We start from the raw sequence: 24,096 nt of genomic DNA, 5'->3' as shown, positions 1-24,096 counted from the left end.
CCATCCCAAATAATGGAACATCCCTGTGCATCCATGTAAAAGACACAGTATCTGCACCATCCTCAGCCAGAAGTGTTGAGTCGATTATCCACCTCACCCTCAATATGATACTCTCAGAATCACAGATGCCCGTCTTAATCAATTCAATTCACTGCACGTGACATGAAGCAACAGCTGAACACTGTAGATATGACAAAGGCATTTGGCACTGACACCATTCCTGCAATAGGACTGAGGACTTTTGCTACACAACAAGCCGTGTACCTGAGGAAGCTGTTTCATTCCAGCTCCAACTCTGACATCTCCCTGGCAATGTGGGTAATTAGCAACTGCAATCCTCACTTTCTCCTAATGTGGGTAATTACTCAACTATGCCCCATCCCCTAAGAAGGGAATAATTACAATCAGACCAATTACCACGCCCTCAGTCCCATCACGATAGTCAAATTGGTTGGGGTTATTTTTGAAAGAGCTGTCACACAGTACAAAAAATAATCGGTTCAGTGTGGTTTCCGATAGGCCCCCATGTGGAGATGGTGCTGTTGTGGAATTGTCATTGGATTGCTAATCCAGACCAGGATAATTCTCTGACAACTGGTGCAAGTTAAAAAACAATTAATAAAATATCGAGATCTAATACCTGGTGTCAGTAATAGTGATCATTTGTTCAATGTCGATTATAGACGATGATCTCCTTCCCCAGTATACGTCCAGGAAGTGAATCTCCCGTGCTTTCCTGGTCTGACGTAAAAGTGACTCCAGACACACAGACATGTTATAAACTCTTCAATGGTCTCTGAAACGGCCAAGCAAGGCACTCAATTGTAACAAACTGCTGCGAGGTTTTAAAGGATAAACCCAGAGAGAACACCCGGCACCAGCCTCGTTATCAGAAAAGGGAACGGGAAACACAATCCTGTAGACCCTGCAGAGACCTCCTTCCTAACAGCTGAGAGCTTGTGGCAACATTTCCAGAGCTTTCCCACACACTGCACAGAAGCATCGGGAAAGGAATACATCATACAACTTATTGAGTTTCCCTATTCTAGTTAATGGCCGAACATCTCCTCAATGCAGTTTTCCCCATATAATATTCATAACCCTTAATATGTTTAAACATTGTGAACCATAAAATGAGAACTGCTGTAGTCCATTCAGCCCATCAGTTTGCCCCTCCATTCTATGTACAGGCAGTTCACCGATAACACGTGTTGATTAAATACAATTTGGCTGCAATGCAATTAATGAACCTTTTTCTACAAAGTGAACTCGTGTTCACTGTGATGCGATTCCTTGCCACGACACCAGCTGAACAGCAAACCTTGCCTCAAGATCCCTCTGTCTACAAAAGGTACAATCAATGTGTTCAGCTAAAACAGGAATGCAATCCGATCTGCAGGCCTTGAAACTGAGCCTGAAACTGGGAATTGTAGCTTATATTTAGAAACAACTTTATTTCAAACTGTGGGGAGAATCTTGGGGAGAACTGGAATTCCCCATCGGCATCACATGGTCACTCAGCCTCCGCCCACTTTCTGGTGAAGATTGTGGTGAAAGGTACAGTGCTCTAGTGAGTGACTGTCGTGTGAAAGTGTTACATTTACAGCACTGTTCCATTACAACATGTAATTTAAAGATTTATTTAGACTGTCCGAATGTGTGTTAGACCAAATTTAATTTTTGGTTTTTACTGATTCGGCACTTACCCTCTTTTATCCAAAGACCCCATTATTAATATTGCACAATTTTCTACAACACAGTGTTGCAAAGGAACACATTTACTGCGTTATTAGAGAACAACTTGGAATGATAGCTGATTTTCTATCTTCACACCAAACTCCTGCTCTCTCCCTATCCCTTTAGTTTCCAGAAAGCCTTATTTATATTCAGGCCCTTGATTTCCACAGCCTGATCTGGGAGAGAGTACCCCTGGTTCGCCACTCTCTGAGTGCAGGCATTTCTTCTCATCTCAATGCAAAGTGGCCTGTCTGTACCTAGTATTGTGGCCCCTTGTTTTAGACGTCCCAGCCACGGGAATTACCATCCCTGCTTTTAATCTGTCTCGCCCTGTCAGAGTGTTATATATTTCACTGAGATTTCCACTCATTTTCCTAAACCCCATGGAATAGAGGTCCAGTCGCTCCAAACTCTGCTCCCACAACAAGTCTGTCATCCCAGAGATCAGTCTGGTCATCCTTTACTGCTCTCCCTCAATGTCAGGTTTGTCATCTGTTAGGAAAACAGACCAAAACTGCACACAATACTGCACAATGTTCGAGATGGGGTCTCACCAAGGCCCTGTACAGCTGCATAAGATACACTTACTCCTGTACTCAAATCCCCCTGAAATGAAAGTGAATACAGCATTTATCTTCCTACCCGCTTTCTGCTCCTGCAATATTGCTTTCAGTGACTGTTCTACAGGGAGATCCAGATTCCTTTCAAAGTTACAGTTCTCCACTTGCTGGGCCTAGATACAATAGTCAGCGTGCCAATGCCATTCCCAGTATTGACCTCTGGCTTCAGAACTCACTGCCCTACATGGACTCGGCGGGCTACGCAGAAATGAACAAAAATGCAGCTTAAGTTCATTCATAGAGCAACATTTTTCAACCACTCCTTTTTCAAATGAGAGGCTGCCATTCTATTTTTCCCATCAAAGTACACAACATCTCATCTCCTTCATTACTCTCCATCTGCCACGTATTTGCCCAGTTATTCCACTTGTCTCAATCACCTTGGAACTTTTTTACATCCTCCTCATCCACTCAAAGGCTGACATCGTTTAGTGCTGTCGGCAGACTTGGGAATATTGCAGTTTCGCTCCACACCCAAGATATGATGTGTATTGGGAATAGCTGGAGCCCAAGCCATGATCCTTTCTATATCCTCCCAGCCTTCCATTAAAAAACATTGTTTAGTTCCTCCTCACTGTTTCCTGCCAGCTCTCCCATTCTAAACCTATGACCATATATTAGTCTGAGTTCCACAGGATTCGAATTTGCAGAATAGGCTTGGGCTTTATCAAAACTCTTTTTGAGATTCCATTTGTATGGCATTGATACCTTCTACATAATTCTACTAAAAGCCACTTTCTCAAATATTGTTTCCATTTCATAAATCTCTGTTGACTTTGTCTATGCCCATTAATTTCAGTCGAATAATTTCTCTAAACTGTTTAGCTGCTAATTTCATTCTATCCCTTTTTCTCACCAGAATAAACTTTCCTCGTATTACTAGGAAGTTTTCTTTTTTTTGTTTTATTTTCTTCTGTGAAGGCATAACTGAAGTATTTGCTCCATCGTTCTGCTATTTCCCTGTCCTCAATTATCTGGTATCAGACGGTAAGAAATCTGCACCATTTTGCTCTTAATTTTGCCCTAGACATATTTTCAGGAAATATTTCATGTTCTCTCTTATCAACTGTGTTAAGATATTCTTCAGAAACCCATCAATTCCTACCCTAAGCTACTCAATGATTGACCTTCCACAGCCATACAATCACAGAAGCAAAGTCTCTGTACTACCAGAAATACAGCACGGTCCACATTAGGCCCACTTACCGACACATGACCATAGCCGTGAATCTTAAAGTATTTGAAGTGCACAGCTGTGTCGTTTCTAATGGGTTGAGGTTACCATGACAACTGTACTTCAAGAAGTGCATTCCAGACCCCAACACCCTCTGGTTGAAAAACAATTCTCAAATCTTCACTGAACCGCAAACCCTTCACTTTAAAAGTGGGGCCCTTTGACTAAAAGCAACAGCTGGTGTCTATCCACCCTGTCCATGTACCTCGTAATCCTATTCTTCTGAATCACAGACCTCTCAGCCTTCTCTCCTCTAAACTAAACAACCTGAGCTTATCCAGTCTCTCTCCATAGCTGATATGCTCCACCCCAGGGAACATCCTGGTGAATATTCTCTGTACCCCCTCCAGTACAAGCACATACTTCCTGTAATGTTGTTCCCAGAACTACACACAGAATTCCATCTTGCCCTCATCAAAGTTCTGCATAGTTCTTATCATCTATGCCTAGATGAATAAAGGCTATGTTTATATTCCCCTATCCTTCCCCAAATTGTGTATTAACCTGTTCAATCACATTCATCGATATGTGGAGAAGCACCTTCTGAGCTTCCTAGTGTGCTGCCATACATTGAGTACTCCCCTGTCTGGTTCCTTCTCCCAAAGTATATCATCTCATAGTTATCAGAGTTGCATTCCATCTGCCTTTGATCCACCCATCTGACCATTCCATCTGTATCACCCTATAACATAAGGCCATCCTCCTCACTGCCAATCACCCGGCAATCTTTGTATCAAACACAAACTTATTTATTACATACCCCACTCCTCATCCATTTTCACAGCTACATTATTTATGAATACCACAATTAATAAGGTTAAAAATCTCTCAACATCAGTTACATCACGTGGTTGTGCACATTGATGAAGAAGCAGTGTTTCGAAAGCTTGTGCTGCCGGATAGATCTGTTAGACTATAGTCTGGTGTTATGCTATTTTTACATTTGTCCACCCCAGCCCAACACAAACACCTCCGAATCACAAATAATAAGGGACCCAGCACTGATGCCTGTGGTACACTGGCCCCCAGTCACACAAACAGCCTTCTACACTCCCCTCTATCTCCTACTACTAAGGTTGATTTAGATGCAACTTGACAAGTCACTAATGAGGCCTACCTATTTACTGGTTATTCTGTTACGCTTGACACACTTATAGATTGTCTGGGGATTCTCCGTAATCTTGCCCTGCCTAGCCCCTGTGTTAGTCAGTCCCTTCCACGTGTAGAATTTCCTCCTTATTTCAGTCTTCAATGTTCTGTCCTTATCCTGCCATTATTTGCCTTGAATGTGGATTAGACAGCCTGATAAACATCTGTTAATTTCCAACTTGTCGTATGTTTGGGAGTTTTATAAAGTTGACAGTGACCCAACTCTCATTCTTTGAAACTCAAGAGAACACAGGCGGAATTTCCTCATCACGCAATCTCGCTATCTGAGGGATTTATCTGGATAATGTCCATTACACTTCCTCTGTGGTCAGTGTATTCTTTCTCAGATTTGGTCACCAAAACTGTTCTCAATATTCCAGGTACAGTCCCACCAACACTCTGTGAAACTGCTTCAACATGGCTTTACATCTATATTCTGACTCCCTTAAAGGAAGGCAAACCAAACTTTAATTTTCCATTTACATATGTTCCTCCAAATACCCTTCACATCAATGCATTTTCGAACTCACTGTGTGAGTTCTTATAGAAAGCCTTCTGATAATCTAAAATATGCCAATTCTACTGGATCCCCATTATCTATGCTGTAAGAATCAACTTCAAACAATTCCAAAGTTTGTCAAGGATGATGCCCCTTTCAGAAATGCAAACTGAGTCTCTCCAATATTGCTGTTAATGTCTAAGTATCCAATATCACATCCTATATAATAGATTCCAACAGTTTCCCGACAAATGTAAAATTAATTTGTCAGCAGTTCTCCACACTATCTCTTCTTCCCTTTGTAGATGCTTGGATCCCGACCATTCATCTATCGTGCTTGGATCATGTTTACTAATGTACATTTATCTCCATCAGCTTCCAGACTCTGCAGAATGTACAGGAAAATAGAACGCAATCATCGACAATGCAATCGATACTTCTATTTGTGATTTATTTCTGAAGATTTTGGTATGAATTACATCTGGTTTGTCAAGCTGAGCAATGCTCAATCCAGCTGCATGTTTAATATTGCCTTGTTACTGATATGAATTGACTTTATGTCTTTACTTCCACAAGTCCTATCCGATCACTTCGTATTTCTGGGTGATTTCCTGGATCTTTCTCCATTAAGACAGATATAAAGTAACTGGTCATTTGCTTTGCCATTTCCCTGTTATCAACCATAAACTCGCTTCTCCCGATTGAAATTTCCACATTTGACTATGTTTTTCATTCCTTTGAAATATAGATCGTAGATTTTTGCAGTCTTTCTGTTCCTGTTTGTTTGCATGCATGTTTGTTTTTTGATTTCCTGATCAGTTTCATGACCCTCCTTTTCTGGATTGCAATTTTCTGAGAATTCTCAGGATTTCACAAAGTCTGGAATTCTTCTGAAGTCACTTCCTCTGATTAATATCTTCTTTAATTTGTTAATTTAATTCATCATTAAGTCACTTTCTCATTCTTTGGTGTTTTAACATGAAATAAGTAGACATATCAGTATTTCTATAAACCCCCTGGTCCTGACCCGATATATTCAGGAACACTGCAGGAGGACAAAGAAGTAATAACGGGGGCCTTGGTTGGTACATTTGCATCATCGGTAGCCAACGGGTGAGGTCCAGGATGACTGGAGTGTAGCGAATGTTGTGCCCTTATTCAAGAAGAGCTACAAAGAAAAACCTGGTACCTATAGACCAGTAAACCTGACATCTCTAGTAGGTATGTTTCTTGATAAGGTTCTGAGAGAGAAGATATGCATGGATTTGGAAAGGCAGGGTGTGATTATGAGCAGTCAGCATGGCTTTGTGCATGGGGGATCATGTCTTAAAAATTTGATAGATTGCTTTGGTGAAATGATAAGTAACTTGGTGGTATACCTGGTGTATATGGATTTCAGTAAGGCCTTTGGTAAGGTTCCACATTGTACGCTGCTCTGGAAGTTTAGATCACATGGAATTGAGGGGGAGCTGGTAAATTAAATCCAAAATTTGCTTGATGGTAGGAAACATTGTGTAATAGTGGAAGGATGCTTGTCGGACTCGAGGCCTGTGATGAATGGAATGCCTCAGGGGTCAATTCTGGGACTATTACTGTTTGTTTTATGCATGTTTATTGAGTATATATTTACATATTACACACATCTATGATTTAGATGAGAATGTACAGGCATGAATTATAAGTTTCAAGGTGACACTAAAATAGACGGTGTCGTGGACAGTGAGGAAGACTCTCAGGAATTTCAGAAATTACAGCAGTGCCTTGATCAGGTGAGGAAGTGGGCCGAGAAATGGCAAATGGAGTTTAATACAGATAAGTGTAAGTTCTTGCATTTTAGAAAGTCAAAGCAAGGTAGGAGTTTCATGGTGAATAGCAGGGTCTTTAGGAGGGTATTGAAACAAAGGGACTTTGGAATTCAGGTTCAAAGTCCTCTGAAAGTGGAGTCACAGGTAGATAGGGCAGTGAAAAAGGCATTTGGCATCTGGCCTTCATCAGTCAGAGCAATGAGTATCGAAATTAGGGAGTTACGTTGCAGTTATACAGGATGCTGGTGATGCAATACTGGTAGTGTTATGTTCCGTGTTGTTCACTTTGCTATAGGAAGGATGTTATTAAACTGGAAATAGTGCAGAGGAAACTTACAAGGATGTTGGGCAGACTCAATGGTCTGAGTTATTGTGAGAGGTTGGGCAAGCTAGGAGTTTTTACTTTAGAGTAAGTTGCATGAGTAAGTTGAATAAGTTGCATGAGCGAGTCATTCAATCCTGCTCCAACAGTCTTCAAAACCATGACTGATCTGATTGTAATTCCCTCATTCCATTTTACAGATATTCCCCTCTCTGCAGCCTCTGCTCTATTTGTTGGTCATGTTGCAGATCCAGATGCTGTAATTACAGTCACCATGTTTCATCCAGTTTTGGATCACCACAGCCACTGGTCTTCCTGAATTTCCACAGCAGCTTAAAACACAGCCTCCAGGAAACCATCCCAGCATTTCCACGAACGTACAAAAACTAGAGTAAAGTCAAATGTTGGTCAAAGGCAAACGAGAAGCCTGGTCTGAATCACTAACAGTTGTGAGGATTCCTCATGTTACTGAGCACATGAGCAGCAGAGAGTGATTAACACAGGCGATCAATGAATAGGCACAGAGCAACTTACAAAGGTGGGCCTCGAAACAGTTAATACCCCATTATCCAACATGGAGCACAGGGCAGGACACTGGGAAGTCATAGAAAACGCAAGCAATGCTTTTTTGAACACTGTTTCCAAGCTTCTTAGTGTTGGAAGCTGATGCTCTTGAGTGAGCAACATTCAAGGGCAGGAAAAGATATAGGACAGTTATTCACATTGAAACTGGACAATTAAAACTAGATGATGTGGAAGCAGTTTAAACACCAACAAATGGGAGGGATTTGGGAAACAGACTGAGGGTGAGAGACTCTGAGCCAGTGTTATGGAAGGATGTGTATGCAGGTTTCAGAATGCTGTAATGAAGACATTTCGATCATATCTAGCAGGATAGGTTAGCATGTCCGGGAATGATGAATTAATACGATATTGGTGCAAGGTCAGATAGAGTCAGAGTCTCGGAGATGTACAGCACAGAATAAGACGCTTCAGTCTAACTCATCCATGCTGATGGGATACCCCAAATTAAACTAATTGCATTTGGCCAATGTCGATGTAAGCCCTTCCTCTTCATGTACACATCCCAATATCATTTAGACTTTATAATTGTAAAATCCTCCACCACCCCCTGGCAGCTCATTCCACACATGCGCCACCCTCTGTGGGAAAAAGTTGCTCCTTAGGTCATTTTTAAATCTTTTCCCTCTCATCGGAAATCCATGCCTTCGAGTTTTGGGGAAAAAAGACCTTGGCTATGCACACTATACATGCTCCTCACGCTACAGGAATAAAATAACCCAGTCATCAAAGTTTGTGAGAACCCAATCTACTCGCACTCTCCCTATCGCTCCAATCCTGGCAACATCCTTGTAAATCTTTACTGACACCCTTCAAGTTTCACAATATATTTCCAAAAGGAAGGAGACCAGAATTGAATGCAGTACACCAAAAATAGCCAAAGTAATGTGCTGTACAGCAGCAACATGACCACCCAATTCATATAGTCAAAGCACTGGCCAATGAATGCAAGTATACCAAATGCCTTCTTCACTATACTACCTAACTGCGACTCTACTTTCAGGAAACTATGAACCTGCATTCTGACTCTGACTCTATCTGACCTTGCACCAATATCGTATTAATTCATCATTCCCGGACATGCTAACCTATGTTGCTAGATATGATCGAAATGTCTTCATTTCAGCATTCTGAAACCTGCATACACATCCTTCCATAACACTGGCTCAGAGTCTCTCTCCCTCAGTCTGTTTCCCAAATCCCTCCCATTTGTTGGTGTTTAAACTGCTTCCCCACCATCTAGTTTTAATTGTCCAGTTTCAATGTGAATAACTGTCCTATATCTTTTCCTGCCCTTGAATGTTGCTCACTCAAGAGCATCAGCTTCCAACACTAAGAAGCTTAGAAAGTGTTCAAAAAAACATAGCTTGCGTCTCTTTGTTCAGCAACACTCCCCAGGACGTTAGCATGAAGTGTACATGTGCTGCCCTGATTTGCATTTCCAAACTGCAGCACCTCCCATTTGTCTAGATTAAAACACACCTGCCAATTGTCAGCCCATCTGCCCATCTGATCAAGATTCCATTGTACTCTGAGGTAAACATCCTTTGCTGTCCACTACACCATCATTTTGGGTTCCATCTGTAAACTTAGCAACTATTGCTGCAATGATCACATCCAAATGATTTCTGTGAATAGTAAAAAGCAGTGGAGCCAGCACTAACTCTTGTAGCACACCAATGGTCACAACCCTCCTTTTCGAAAAACAATCCTTCACCACCACCCTCTGTCTCCTGCCTTCGGGCTAATTTTGTATACATATGGCTAGTTCTCCCTGTATTCCATATGAACTAAACTTGTCAACCAATCTACCATGCAGGAAGTTGGAAATTGCCTTACTGAAGTCCATACCAACAATATACACATCTGCCTCAATGAATCCTCTTCGTCACTTCTTCAACTATACTCAGTCAATTTAGTGAGACACGACTTTCCATGCTTCGATCCATGTGGCCTATCACTTATCAGTTGTTGCTTTTCAATATCCATGCAAACCTTGTGCCTCATAATCCTTAACAACAGCTTGCCCTCCACTGAAGTCAGGCTCACTAGCTTTTCCTTACCATCCTTCTTAAACATTGTCAATAATCGCACCAAGGTCGCAAGCCTCCTATCTTCTGGTACCTCATCTGTGACAATTGATGATACAAATATCTCAGCAAGGGGCCCAGCAATCACTTCACTCGCTTCCCACAGAATTCTCGGGTACATCTGATCAGGTCCTGAAGATTTTCCCACCTTTACGGGTTTATGAACTCCGGCATCTCCTTCTCTGTAATACAGGCACTTTTCAACATGTCACGGTTTATTTCCAAAGTTATTTAGCTTGCATATCCTTCTGCACAGTGAATATTGACGCATGATGCTTGTTTCGTATCGCCTCCATCTCCTGCGGTTTTGCACGTCGGCAACCTTACTGATCTTTAAGTGGCCCTAAACTCTCCTGAATAACTCTTTTGTCATTAATGTATGTGTAGAGTCCCTTTGGATTCTCTTTAACCCTATTTGCCAGAACTATCTCATGTCCCTTTTATGGTGTCTGGATTTCCCTCTTAAGTATATTCCTACTGGCTTTAGACCCTTCTCGACAGTCACTTCAAATCTGGAATTAAGAGCCAATTGACGATGATGAATCCATTTTCAATTTTTGGAAAACCCATCAGGTTCGCTGATGGCCTTGAAGGAAGAAAACTGCCTCCTTACCAGGCCTGTGTTACATGTGACTCCATACCGACAACCAAGTGTGTGACTCGTAAATGGATTAGTGGTGCTGGAAAAGCACAGCAGTTCAGGCAGCATCCGAGGAGCAGCAAAATCGACGTTTCGGGCAAATGCCCTTCATCAGGAATAAAGGCAGAGAGCCTGTAGCGTGGAGAGATAAGCTAGAGGAGAGGGGAGGTGGGGAGAAAGTAGCATAGAGTACAATCGGTGAGTGGGGGAGGGGATGAAGGTGAAAGGTCGGCGGCGGGGGAAGGGTGGAGTGGATAGGTGGAAAAGAAGATAGGCAGGTCGGACAAGTCAGGACAAGTCACGGGGACAGGGCTGAGCTGGTAGTTTGGAACTGGGGTGAGGTGGGGGAAGGGGAAACTGTTGAAGTCCACATTGATGCCCTGGGGTTGAAGTGTTCTGAGGCGGAAGATAAGGCTTTCTTCCTCCAGGCGTCTGGTGGTGAGGGAGCGGCGGTGAAGGAGGCAAAGGACCTCCATGTCCTCGGCAGAGTGGGAGGGGGAGTTGAAATGTGACTCGTAACTGCCCGCTGGGCAATTAGTAATGGGTAATGAATGCAGGTCCAACCAGTGATACCCTCAACCCGTGAATGAGTGCTGAAAAAAACCTTGACTCCTGCTCTCCCTACCTGACATATTCTTCCCTCTTTTCCATGACCAGGCACTCAATTTCTCCCGTCCTCCAGCATTCCTTACACCTATCAGCCTTACCCTTCACCCTAACAGGGACAGACTGTCTCTGTGATTTTGACATCTCCTTGTTGAAGGTTTCCCTCTTCCCAGCTGGCCCCGTAACTCCGACTTTCTGTTCCAATCCAGTTTGGAAGTTCTTGCTAATATCATCAAAATTGGCCTTCCTCCAAGTTAGAGCGTTAGCTTTTAGACCCAGTTCATCCTTTTCCATCTCCATTTTTAAACTAATAGAATTATGACAATGTGTCTGAAAGTGGTTCCCCACTGATTGCTCAGTCTCCTGCCCTGCCATATTTCCCAAGGGGAAGGTGACGTTGAGATCCTTCTCTGTGGTGGAGAGCATTGATCAAGCAGCTGCAGCGTTGTAACTGGGATTGGGGTCAACATTGTCTTCGTTTCATTGGGCTGGATCAAACCATAATTTATCTCAGCGCCATTTTCATTGAGTGTGAGAGAGGGATTGTCTGCACAAGGTCGAGCTAACTTCCTGGTGCTACCTTATCGAACTCACCTCATTAACTACCCCACCCCATGGTGTCCCTCTCATTCAATGCCAGCCCTATTCTCCCACCCATCATGGCTGGAGGCACTCACCATCGCACTGATGCCCCTGGATATTCCGTGATCCCTGGCACTGGTGCCATCTTTAAAAGGCCAGTTGAGCTTTTTTGATGTCGGAGCTGGTTTGTACAGTTTACCTCGAGCATGGCAGATAAGGGGCAATTACACCACATTTTGTCGACAGGGGCACAGAGGTCCTGGTAGATGGGCTAGAACAGAGGGGGACCATTCTCTTCCAATAAAGTGAAACACTACCAGACCCACCGAGCATGGTCTGAGCTCCCCACCCGTTTCAGTGCAGTATTTGAGGTCTGAAGAAATGTCTAGCAATATAGGACAAGACTCCATAACCTTCCCCGCTCTCTCAGGATAAGGGTCACCGTATTCTCTCTGCTTTCTCACACTCACTGTATATCTGTTGCAGCAGCGACCCAGAACAACATTGATGCTCCACCCCTCCCACTGCTGCTTGCAGTACCTTCCCTCTCTTTCTCTCTCCCCATTATTCGCCCCCACCACACACACACTAATAACATTGCATGGATACAACACTGTGGACTGACTCCCTCCAGACACCTCACCATATCTCCCCCCACCTACACCAGCACTAACTGCAGAGGTACCCACTCGAACCGTCCCTCCCTCCCTCCGTCCCTCCCTTTCTCCCATTCCAGGAGAAACAGCCTGGAATAGGACAGTAAGTGTCAAGCCTAGTGGTGGAGTGCCCGATATCCGTTCCCTCACGTTCCGCACCCCCCCCCCCCCCCCCCCCACCGCCATGTTTAGGGGATCCTGGTACAAGCCGGAGAGGACTGGGACGCCTCGAGTGGAGATTCTGAAACGTCCCAGCAACCGAGTAAGGAGCAATGTTCAGTGAAGGGCAATTCTCACTTTAAACCCACTGGCACCTCCGTTTCCACCGGCACAACTTAGAAGCGATGGCCCTGATGCCATCTCGCTTTTGTGTCGAGCTGGTACAAATGGAATCCCCACGGTCTAAGTGGGCAGGATGTTGGGCTCACGACACATCGTCAGCACCACCTCCCAGGAAGGGAGCACGGAGATTCCCTCCTACACCTCCTCCTGTAAACAGCTCAGATACTGAAACGAATCTGTGAGATTTACTGCTTTCCCTACCTGTCCTGACATCTTCAGTAACCTGTTCTCATATACACCCTGGCCCTTTGCTCCTGCACCTCCTTTATAACGGTACAGCCTGTTTTATATTGTCTTTCAATGTCCTTCCTACTAAAGAGCATCACCTCACACTGTGCTGCATTGATCCTCATCTGCCATACACCTGAACACTACATCAACATATAACTTTCCTGTTGGAGTTCCACACCGTCCTCAACAAACTTTACAATTCTTTCAGGTTTGGTAGCTGCAAATATTGAAATTGTCCTACAGTCACACTCCACCCAAAAATACTGACACACACCAAACAGAGCGAGTGAAATATTGACACAGTCTACACGTCTATATTACTGTCAATGTATAGAGAGTGCTTCTATGTGTCTGTAGTCGTGTGTATATCTGTGTGGGGTGGGTCTGGCAGTCTGTGTGATGTTTAAAGTGATGTAATATCCTCCGATATGAGTTCTGAGTAAGGATCACTCGATCCAAAACGTCAACTTTCATTTCTGTCCAAAGATGCTTCCAGAGCTGCTGAGATTTATCTTGTTTTCAATCTCTGTTGCACCCCCACCCCGATCCCCCACCCCCCACGCCACCGTAATCGTGGTGCTAAAGTGTGTAACCGATCGGGGATTCAGTCTGAGAGGGAGATAGGGAGAGCAGCAGCTCGCAGCAAAATCCAACCTGAATTTTTATTGCACCAAACATACACACACGTGCATACACGCGTGCGCACACACCCATGCACATGCACACACTCAGTCGGTTCGGAGAGCATTGTCATTGTACTTAGGCCCGCAGAGTTGAACATGTTCGTGTGGAGAAATGTGTGTGCTCCTTCTGCAATGTGGAAATGTTTTGTCACTGGGTAGTATTTCCAACACACAGTTTACACATTAAAGCATATTTCCATTGCAATTATATCCAAGGATTTCCGTGTGAGCCACTATCCAAGGCGATGCGATTAATTTTAATGCACTTCCTGTAACTTGGAATTTTGAATGTTTTACTTACGAGTAACCTTCCATGTGAGAAAGGATTGAAAAGACCTAAACCAGACCAGCAGAGTGTGGGCTTGTATCACTTTTAGAAAAGAGGGAAATGGAGAGGAAGGGAGAGTGGTTTTGACCCAGTTTCAGTGATTCACACCAAAAACAAGAAGAGTTCCAATTGCACAGAGATGCAGAGACAGAGATCCACACACTAATGCAGGAACACATGTAACAAGCACAGAGAGATAGACATGCAATTAGAGGTTAACAGAGACATATATAGACACACAGGAATAGACAAACACGAACAGAAATATGCAGACACATACTTGGACATGCAAACACACATAGACTCATCGAGTTATACAGGGTATTTGCAAACAGGTCTTTCGGCCCATACAGTCCATGCTGACCATAATCCCAAGTTAAACCAGTCCCACCTGCCTGCGCTTGGCCCAGATTTGTCCAAATGTTCTCTTATTCTTGTACATAACCAAATGCGTTTTAAATGTTATAACTTCACCCACAATCCATCACTTCCTCAGAAAGTGCATTCCCTTCACGAACCACATGCTGTGTAAAATTGAATCACCTCACAGGTCCTGATCAGGTGGACCAAATACATTTGTAGGAAGCTAAGGAAGTGATTGCTGGGTCCCTTGCTGAGATGTTGTCATCATCAATAGCCACAGGTGGGATGCTGGAAGTCATAAGTTTGACTAAAGTTTTGCTATTAAACAAAATGGAAAGAAAAATCCAAGAACTTTAGATTGGGGAACCTGACATCAGTGATGGGCATGGTGTTGGAGGGAATAATGAGCTACAGGATTAAAATGCATTTGGAAAGGCAAGGACTGTTTAGGGATAGGCCAAAGTGAGGACTGCAGATGCTGGAGATCAGAGTCTAGATGAGAGTGGTACTGGAAAAGCACAGCAGGTCAGGCAGCATCTGACGAACAGGAAAAGCGACGATCTGGACAAAAGCCCTTTATATGCATCGTGAAATGGGGGTGTGCGTGGATAATCCTGTCACACTAATTTGATTTTGTTTTTGTTGAGGAGTAATGGACAGGATTGATTACGGCAGAACGCTGGATGTGATCTATATGGACTTCAGTTAGGCATACGGCATAGCTCCCCATGGAGACTGGTTAGCAAGATTAGATCACATGGAATACAGGGTGAATTGCTCAGTTGGAAACAGAACTGGCTCAAGGGTAGAGGACAGAGGGTTGTGGTAGAGGGTTGTTTTGCAGACTGGAGGCCTGTGACCAGTGGAGTGCCACAGGGATTGGTGCTGGGTCCGCTACTTTTCATCACTTCGATATGAACATAGGACAGTTAGTACGTTTGCAGATGACACCAAAACTGGAGGTGTAGTGGCCAGCAAAGAAGGTTACTTCAGATTACGACGGGATCTTAATCAGATGGGCCAATGGGCCGAGGAGTGGCAGACAGAGTTTAATTTAGATAAATGTGAGATGCTACATATTGGAAAGGCTTATCAGGGCAGGACTTATACACTTACTGGTAAAATCCTCGGGTGTGTTGCTGAACAAAATGATCTCAGAGTACAGATTTATACTTCCTTGAAAGTGGATTTGCAGGTAGATAGGGCAGTGAAGAAAGGATTTGATATGTAATTGATCAAGTGCATTGTGTATATGCGTTAGGAGACTGGACTGCGACTGTACAGTACATTGGTTCGGGCCACTTTTGGATTACTGTATGCAATTCTGATCTCCCTGCTCTGTAGGAAGCATGTTGTCAAACTCGAAAGGGTTCAAGAAGGGTTTACACTGAGGTTGCCATGATTGGAGGGTTTGAGTAACAGGGAGAGGCTGAATAGGCTGAACTTGTTTTCCCTGGAGAATCAGAGGAGGAGGGTTGATGTTAGAGGTTAGTAAAATCATGGATACAACGGATAGATTGAATAGCCAAAGTCTTTCCCCTAGGGTAGTGGAGTCAAAAACTAGATGGCAAAGGTTTAAGGTTGGATGGGAAAGACAAAAAAGGGCTCTAATGGGCAATATCTTCATGTAGAGGATGGTCCATGTGTAATGAGCCTCCAGAGGAAGGTATTGAGGCTGGCACAATTACAACATTTAACAGGCATCTGGATGGACAGAAGAATGGGAAGGGTTTAGATGGAAATTGACCAAATGCCAGCAAATTGGAGGAGAATAATTTTGGCTGTCTGGTTGCCATGGACACATTGGACCAAAGGGTCTGTTTCCATGCTATACAGCTCTATGACGCCATGTTTTTTAACACACTTTCTCCTCTTATCTTAAAACAATCCCCCACTCGAGGGAAAAGATACCTACCATTCAACATTACCGATACATCTTATGATATTATCAACCTCTAAAAGGTTAATTCTCAGCCTCCTACGCTCCAGTAGAAAATGTCCGAGTCTGTTGAGCCTGTCCTTATATGCAAACACTCCATTCCCAGCAACATTCTGATAAATGTCTTCTGAACTCTCCCGAACTTGATAATATTCGCTATATAACAGGGCGACCAGAACTGCACAAAGTCCTCCAGGACATGCCTCATGGATGTCCTGTGCAACCTGAAAATACCGTCCCAATACCTGTACTCAAAGGACAGTCCACTGCTATTCGTCATTTATATAAATGATTTGGATGAGAACATAGGAGATATAGCTAGTAAATTTGCAGATGGCATCAAAATTGGAGGTGTAGTGAACAGTTAAGAACGTTACCACAGAGTAAAATGGAATCTTGTTCAGATGGGCCAATGGACTGAGGAGTGGCAGATGGAGGTATATTTAGATTAATGCGAGGTGCTAAATCTTGAAAAAGCAAATCAGAGCATGACTTATATATGATAAAGTCCTGGACAGTGTTGCTGAACAAAGAGACCTTGGAGTACGGGTCATATTTCCTTGAATGTAGAGTTGCAGTTCGATAGGATAGTGAAGTAGGTGTTTAATATGCATTCCTTTATTGTTCAAACCACTGAGTGCCAGAGTTGAGAGGTCATGTTGCGGCTGTGCAGGACATTGGTTAGGCCACTTTTGCAATATTGCGTACAATTCTAGTCTCATTCCTATCGGAAAGATGTTGTGAAACTTGGAAAGTTGCAGAAAAAATTGACAAAGATGTTGCCAGGGCTGGAGGATTTTAGCTGTCGGGGGAGCGGGAATAGGCTGAGGCTGTTTTCTCTGAATCATTAGCGGCTGAAAGGTGAATTATCGAGGATTATAAAATCATCAGAGGCATGCATTGGGTAAATAGACAATGTGTTTTTTTTCCCCGGGGTAAGTGAGTCCACAATTAGAGGGCATAGGTTTAAGATGAGAGGGGAAAGATTTAAAAGGGACCACAGTTGGCAATTTTTATGCTTAGAGGGTGGTATGTGTATGGAATGAGTTGCCAGAGGCTGCTAAAAATAAAGTATTTAAAAAAACATCTGGATGAGTATATAAATAGGAAGGGTTCAGACGGATATGGGCAGGTGTTGGCAAAATTGACAAGATTAGGTGAGGGTATCTGGTCGACATGGATAAGTTGTACCAGAGGGTCCGTTTCCGTGCAGTACATCTCTATGACTATGTCTATATAATGAAGAACATTAAGTGAAACACATTCATAACCACCCTGTCTACGTATGAAGCAAACTTCAAAGAATTATGACTGAAACCCTAGGTTGCTCTGTTCTACAACATTACCAATGGCTCAACATTTAATTGTATATGCGTTTTTTAAGTTTGTTTTACCAAAGTACAATACCTTGCATTTATCAACATTAAACTCCATCCGCAATTCTTTAGCCCAGTGAGTGATAATACTGGGGAAGAAAGGCTGGAAAGTAATCAGTTACCTTGTACCATTTAATGGTTTCAGGAAGAGGGCAGTCACACGTTAGAGGTGGGAAACAGTGATCGGTGTTTCAGGCCAGAAAGTAAGCTCTGTTTTTGTCTCTGGTGTTCCGTGTTGATATTTATTCGAGTTCCTTCATAGTGCAGTGTGTGTCTGCAGGATGTCATTCCCTCATATTGCAGCCTACAGATAATAGCCATTTAATCTGGAAATAATAGACAAGTATTTAAAGATGTTCATAGTTTATCTCGAAGGCAGAGCCCATAAACTCGACATCCTACAGTTGAGGCAAGTACCTTGCATTTTTTAACGATGTTATTATTTTAACTGGGTAATTCAGTAGAGTGAACCAGATTTCAATAAATCCATACAGATCTGGAAGCTGGCATTTATAGTTAAAAATTTGGGCATGGTTTAGATTTTGTGCAATTGGTAGTATCCCTGCCTCTGAGGCAGAGCTCTGGATTCTATGTCAATTCCTGAACTTGTCTGGTAGTGTCCCTAGCTCGAGACCAGATTGTCTGGATTCAGGTGCAGCATGTCAGAACAGGCTGATGAACGAACACACAGGAGAACAATGCTGCAACTTTTGGGGCCGTAGTGGAGTGGTGGTATTGTCCCTACCTCTGGCCCCCATAGGTCTAAGTTCTAATCCATCAAGAGGTGTTTGATAATATGTCTGAACGCGTTGACTAAAACGATTTTAAAATTGTAGTTTGATCGAGATGGAAGAGGTGTCAGTATTGAATTTCAGAATTTAATACCCGGATGACTGAAAGCACAGACCCTGGGTGAAAGGAACATTAGCAGCTTCTAGAGGTCTATAAATTCATGAGGTGCATGGATATGGGGTGAATAGTCAATATCTTTTCCACATGGTTGGAAGTCCACAATTAGAAGGCATAGATTTAATGTGAGAGGGGAAAGATTTTAATGTGACGTCGGGGCAACGTTTTCACTCAGAATGTGGAGTGTGTACAAAATGAACTGCCAGAAGAAGTGATGGAGGTAGGTATAATTACAACATTTAAGAGGCACCCAGATGGATATATTGACAGGAAGGATTTAGAATGATATGTTCCAATTGCTGGCAAATGGATTAGATTCCCTACAGTGTAGCACAAGTCCACACCAACTCTCTGAAGAGTTACCCATCCAGAACCATCTCACCACATTTACCCCGACTAATGCACCTGACATTATGTGCAACTTAGCATGGTCAATTGACATAAGCTGCACAATTTTGTACTGTGGGAAGAAACCCAAGCAGACACAGCGAGAATGTGCAAACTCCACACAGTCAGTCAGCTGTGCCAGCAATCAAACTCAGGTCCCTGGTACTGTGAGGCAGTAGTGCTAACCACTGAGCCACTGCACCACCCCAAGTAGGGCACGATTAATTTCAGAAATCAGGTTGGCATGGACGAGTTAGTCAAAACTGTTTGCTTCGGTGCTGTACAACTCTTCAGATTCATCAAGCCATTTGATCAAGGTCTCTGTGTAATCTTCATTGTCCACAATATAGCCAAACTTGGTTTCATCCAGAATCATTCTAACCACGCCTTCTATAATTCTCATCTGAATCATTTGTCTATATGTCAAAACAAAAATGGATTGAACACAAGTCCCTGTGGAACGACACTGTGCACAGTGTCACAAAGCTGGTCCTTTTTCTCTAAAAGCTTCCTTTTCTCAAAGATACTGTGTCCTTGATTTCTTTTTTAGAGGTGTCGTAAATAGTTCCCGGCTCCAAGGTGACTGGTTTGGTACAGAGATTAAACGGTTTTGTGATTAAAGGTATAATGAAAGGGGAGTGATCAGCTCTCGAGGTGAGCAGTTCAGTCCAGAACTAATTTGTAGTTTAGCTTATTGGACAGGCTCTCTCTCTCTCTCTATCTCTCTCTTTCTGCCCTTCTAACTTTAAAGTCCAATCATTTGTTCCATTTGTACTGTTTTAAGGGGGGGTTTGCTTATTGGGATGGTTGTGTGCTTCCAGAACAGCTAATTAAGTCTAGTTTGAATAGATTGAGTTCTGTAGGGGTTCTTTATTCTGTTCTTTGTGTTTCATTGTGTAGTTTTGTGAATATTTTTTGTCTAGTTTAAAACCTGATAATTTTCACTGTCCACACACTGAAACAAATTACAAAGTTATTGTCTGCACTGCCTACTCAAGAATATTTTGAGTGGGCTGGCCTAATCCATAACAACAGGCCTCCAGTCTGAAAAACAACCGTCCTCGATAATGCTGTCTCCTGCTATTAGGTAAACATACACACACACACAGACACGTACACGACACACACACACACATATACACACACCCAGACACACACAAAGAGACACACACACGCACAGACGCACATACACAGATACACACACACAAAGACTCGCACACAGAGACAACACATGCACACAGACACACACGGATGCACAAAGACACACACACATACACACACACACACACACACACACACACACACACACGGATACACACGTGCATGCACGTGCTGCACACACACACATCTTAGAATCGTTAGGATATAACTTGATCAGTTATGATTAAAGATGGGCTCAAGGCTTGTTGTGAGAGAGTAGTAGAACTGACTTGAAAAACATTTCAGCCATGATCAATAGTTCTGTTGACTGGATGGGCCAAATGGCCTTTTTACTGCTCTAATTTTGTACGCACTATAGTACATGCATTCGTCTGTGTTAGTGTGTGTATTTGTGGGTGCATATGTGTCTGTGTGTCGGAGGTTTTGTGTTCCTGTGTTTTTGTGAGGTTGAGTGTGTCTGCGTGTGCACCTCTGCGTGTGTGTTTGAGTGTGCCTGTGAGTGTTTGCCTGTGTGTATCTTTGAGTTTGTCTATGTGTGCCTGTGTATGTATCTGTGTGTATCTGCATATGTTTGTGTTCCTCATTACTTTTAGTAATGGAAATATCAATGTACATTTTTGTAATTTCTACACTGTTTGTCATTCACCTTTACATCATTGCTTGAGGAACTTTGTTTTAGTCATGAATTTGTTATTTTAACAGAGAAGGAAATCTACATGACTTCTTCCTAGGACGACCATGACCTATTGTGTGACTTATATTATAAGCCATATCATCAAAATGGTAACACCGATAATTTGCTGTGACCAATGGAGGAGTGGCAGTAGAAAAGAAAACAGTTACTCAACAACCCAAGGTACTCTGGACCGGTGAGCGTGACATCAGTGGTGGGTGAGTTGTAGGACGGGATTCTGAGGGATAGCCAATTGCATGCATGGTCAAAGGCAAGGATTGATTGGGAATAGTCACCATGGCTTTTTGCATGAGAAATCGTGTCACACTAATTTGACTGAGTATGTTAAAGAGGTGACAAAGCAGATTGATGAAGGCAGTGTTGTAGGTGCTTTCCATATAGACTGGAGCAAGTTCTTCGACAAGATTCTGCATATTAGGCAAGTTAGTAAGGTTAGGTCACATGGAAAACAGCGCACCCAAGACAATTGAATAAAAAATTAGATTGAAGGAAGTCGACAGAGGTTGGTAAAGGATTGCTTTTCAGACTGGAGGCCTGTGAACAGTAGTGTGCCAGAAGGATCAATGCTGAGCCCACTGCTTTTCATCATTTATATAAATGATGTGGAAGTGACCATAGGTAGTAAGGGTAGCAAGTTTGAAGATTGCACCAACATTTTCGGTGTTGTGGGTAATGAAGAAAATTATCTCAGAGTGCAATGAGACCTCGATCAGATGGGCCCATGGGCTGACGTTTGGCAGATGGTGTTTGATTCAGATAAATGTGAAGTGCTGCATTTTAGGAAGCAAATTGGGGTACTTAATGGAAATTTATTGGAGGATGTTGCTGAGCAACGAGACGGAGAGATGTAGTGCAACGCTCCTTCAAAGTGAATAGTATAGTGAACAAGGTGTTTGGCATGTTTGCCTTCATTTGTCAGAGCATTGAGTTTCGGAGTTGGGATGTCATGTTACAGCTGTACAGGATGTCAGTGAGGCCACATTTTGGAATACTGTGTGCAGTTCTGCTCTCCCTGCTGTACGAAGGTTGCTGTGAAACTTGAAAGGGTTCAGAGAAGATTTATAAAGATGTTGCCAGGTTTGGAGAGTTTGAGCTATAAGCAGAGGCTGAATAGGGTAAAGCGGTTTTCCCAGCAGAATTACGGGCTTAGGGCTGACCTTATAGAGGTTTATAAAATCATAAGGGGCATGGATTTTGTAAAAACACAAGGACTTTCCCAGCATAGAAAAATAGAAAGTATAGGATTAAGGTGCGAGGGGAAATATTTTAGATGGAACTTAGAGGCAAAGTTTTCATACAGAGGGAGGTGTGCATATGGAATCATCTGCCAGAGGAAGTGGTGGAGTCTGGCATCTTGATGGGTATCTGAATAAGGAGGTAGAGAGGAATATGAGCCAAATGCTGGCAAAACAAACTCGATCAGATTGGGATGTCTGGTCAGCACGGACAAATGTGCATGCTATATGACTCTTATAAGAGGGATGAGGAGACATTCTAAACAGGCATTTCAAATGGGAATTCTCTTCCCCACAAGGTTGAGATGCTTCTTTGTTTACATTGATTCAAAGCTGAGTTAGTTAAATATTTGGCAGAGAAGTGAGTCATGGATAACGGGATACAGACAGGGAAGTGGGGTTGTGACCATAACCTGATCAGCCACAATCTTAGTGCCTGTTGGAGAAGGCTCAAAGTGTCTAATGGCCCACTCCTGCCCTTCAGTCCCATGTTTCTGTGTTCCATTCAGCCCCTCAAACCTGCTAGACAGGGACAGTTAGAAGCTACTTACTGCGATACCCTAGTGCACAGAAACACAGGAGACCATTCAGCCCCTCAAAACTGTCACACACAATTTGGGTTGGTTTGGAAAATGTAATTGGAAAGCCCAGGTTGGGTATCAAAGAGGTCGCTCATCTCTCTTTATAGAGCTTCCCCTCTCTGCAACATGTGCTTCATATGTTGGTCATGTTGTAGACCCAGTTTCACTGTGAATACAGCCCCAACACCTCAGCCAGAGATGGTCCAGACAATCTGGCAACATTCAATAACGGAGCATCCAGGAAAATAACACCCTCTACTTTCCAATAATACAATGTGAGAACCCCACAACCAGGGGTATGTCATTCATCCACACGCCCCCCTCCCCCCGCAAGCATGTCTTCACCCACAATAAGATCATAAGGCATAATATCCTCTTTCATGTCCAGTTCTTCACAGCCCTCAACTCTGATTGTTCAAAAAGCACTCCTTACCCCCACACTGTGAACTATTGATATGAGCAAAAGACGTGAACACAAGGGCTCAGGAAAGAGTGACCGGCCCTGACATCAAGGCATTATTTAACTAAGGATGGTCTCAAGGAGCCTGAGCAGGATTGCGCTTAATGGGAATGAGTTGGAAACTTCCCTGGTTAGAGTGATTTAAAGCATAAAGCACAATGATTGTGGTTTGTGTACAAAAATCCATGCAGTCCCGCACATGTCTGCAAAAGATCCTCAAGGTAGCTTCCTCAGCACAAACATCTTCAGCTGCTTCATAAAGATTAGAAGTGAGGGTGTTCATTGAAGGTCACACAATATTCAGGAAAAATGTTCCCCTTCAGCTCCTGAACTAGTCTGTGAAAATGTGCAGCAAGATCTGGACAACATTCAGGCTTGTTCTGTTGGAAGTATCGGTAACATTTATGCAACAGTGCTGCTGGGCACTGTTCATTTCCACATTTGAAAGGAAGAAATTATTCAGCGCCTCACGCTGGCTTCACAGGAATATGAGGAAGTCATTCAGCTCAATGAAATTATTGGAGAAGTTTATAGATAACCCATTTAGTGCATCCAACGAATTATACAAGAAGAGGAGGAGTCACGTGTGATAGAAGACCGCAGAGCTCCTCAAAAATATTTGAAGGCTTGGCCTAGACTCTATCAACAATGAAATGTTCTGATACAGTAATATCCCATAAACATGTACTTGGCAAAAAGGAAAGATCAGACACAGATTGTCAGATGCAGTTCTCCAATCTAGGAAGGAAAACAAATCCACTGAAGCTTCCAACTCTGTGGTGACCCCAATAGCTTCTCATGTTACTGAGAAACCAAAACACTTCCTGTAATGTGGCTGCCAGAACTGCACACAGTATTCTATGTATGGTCTAACCAATGGCATGT

The sequence above is a fragment of the Chiloscyllium punctatum genome, chromosome 23 (genome assembly GCF_047496795.1).
Source record: "Chiloscyllium punctatum isolate Juve2018m chromosome 23, sChiPun1.3, whole genome shotgun sequence".
NCBI classification, from domain to species: domain Eukaryota; kingdom Metazoa; phylum Chordata; class Chondrichthyes; order Orectolobiformes; family Hemiscylliidae; genus Chiloscyllium; species Chiloscyllium punctatum.
The sequence above is the reverse complement of the archived record's forward strand: the minus strand, read 5'-3'. Positions refer to the sequence as shown.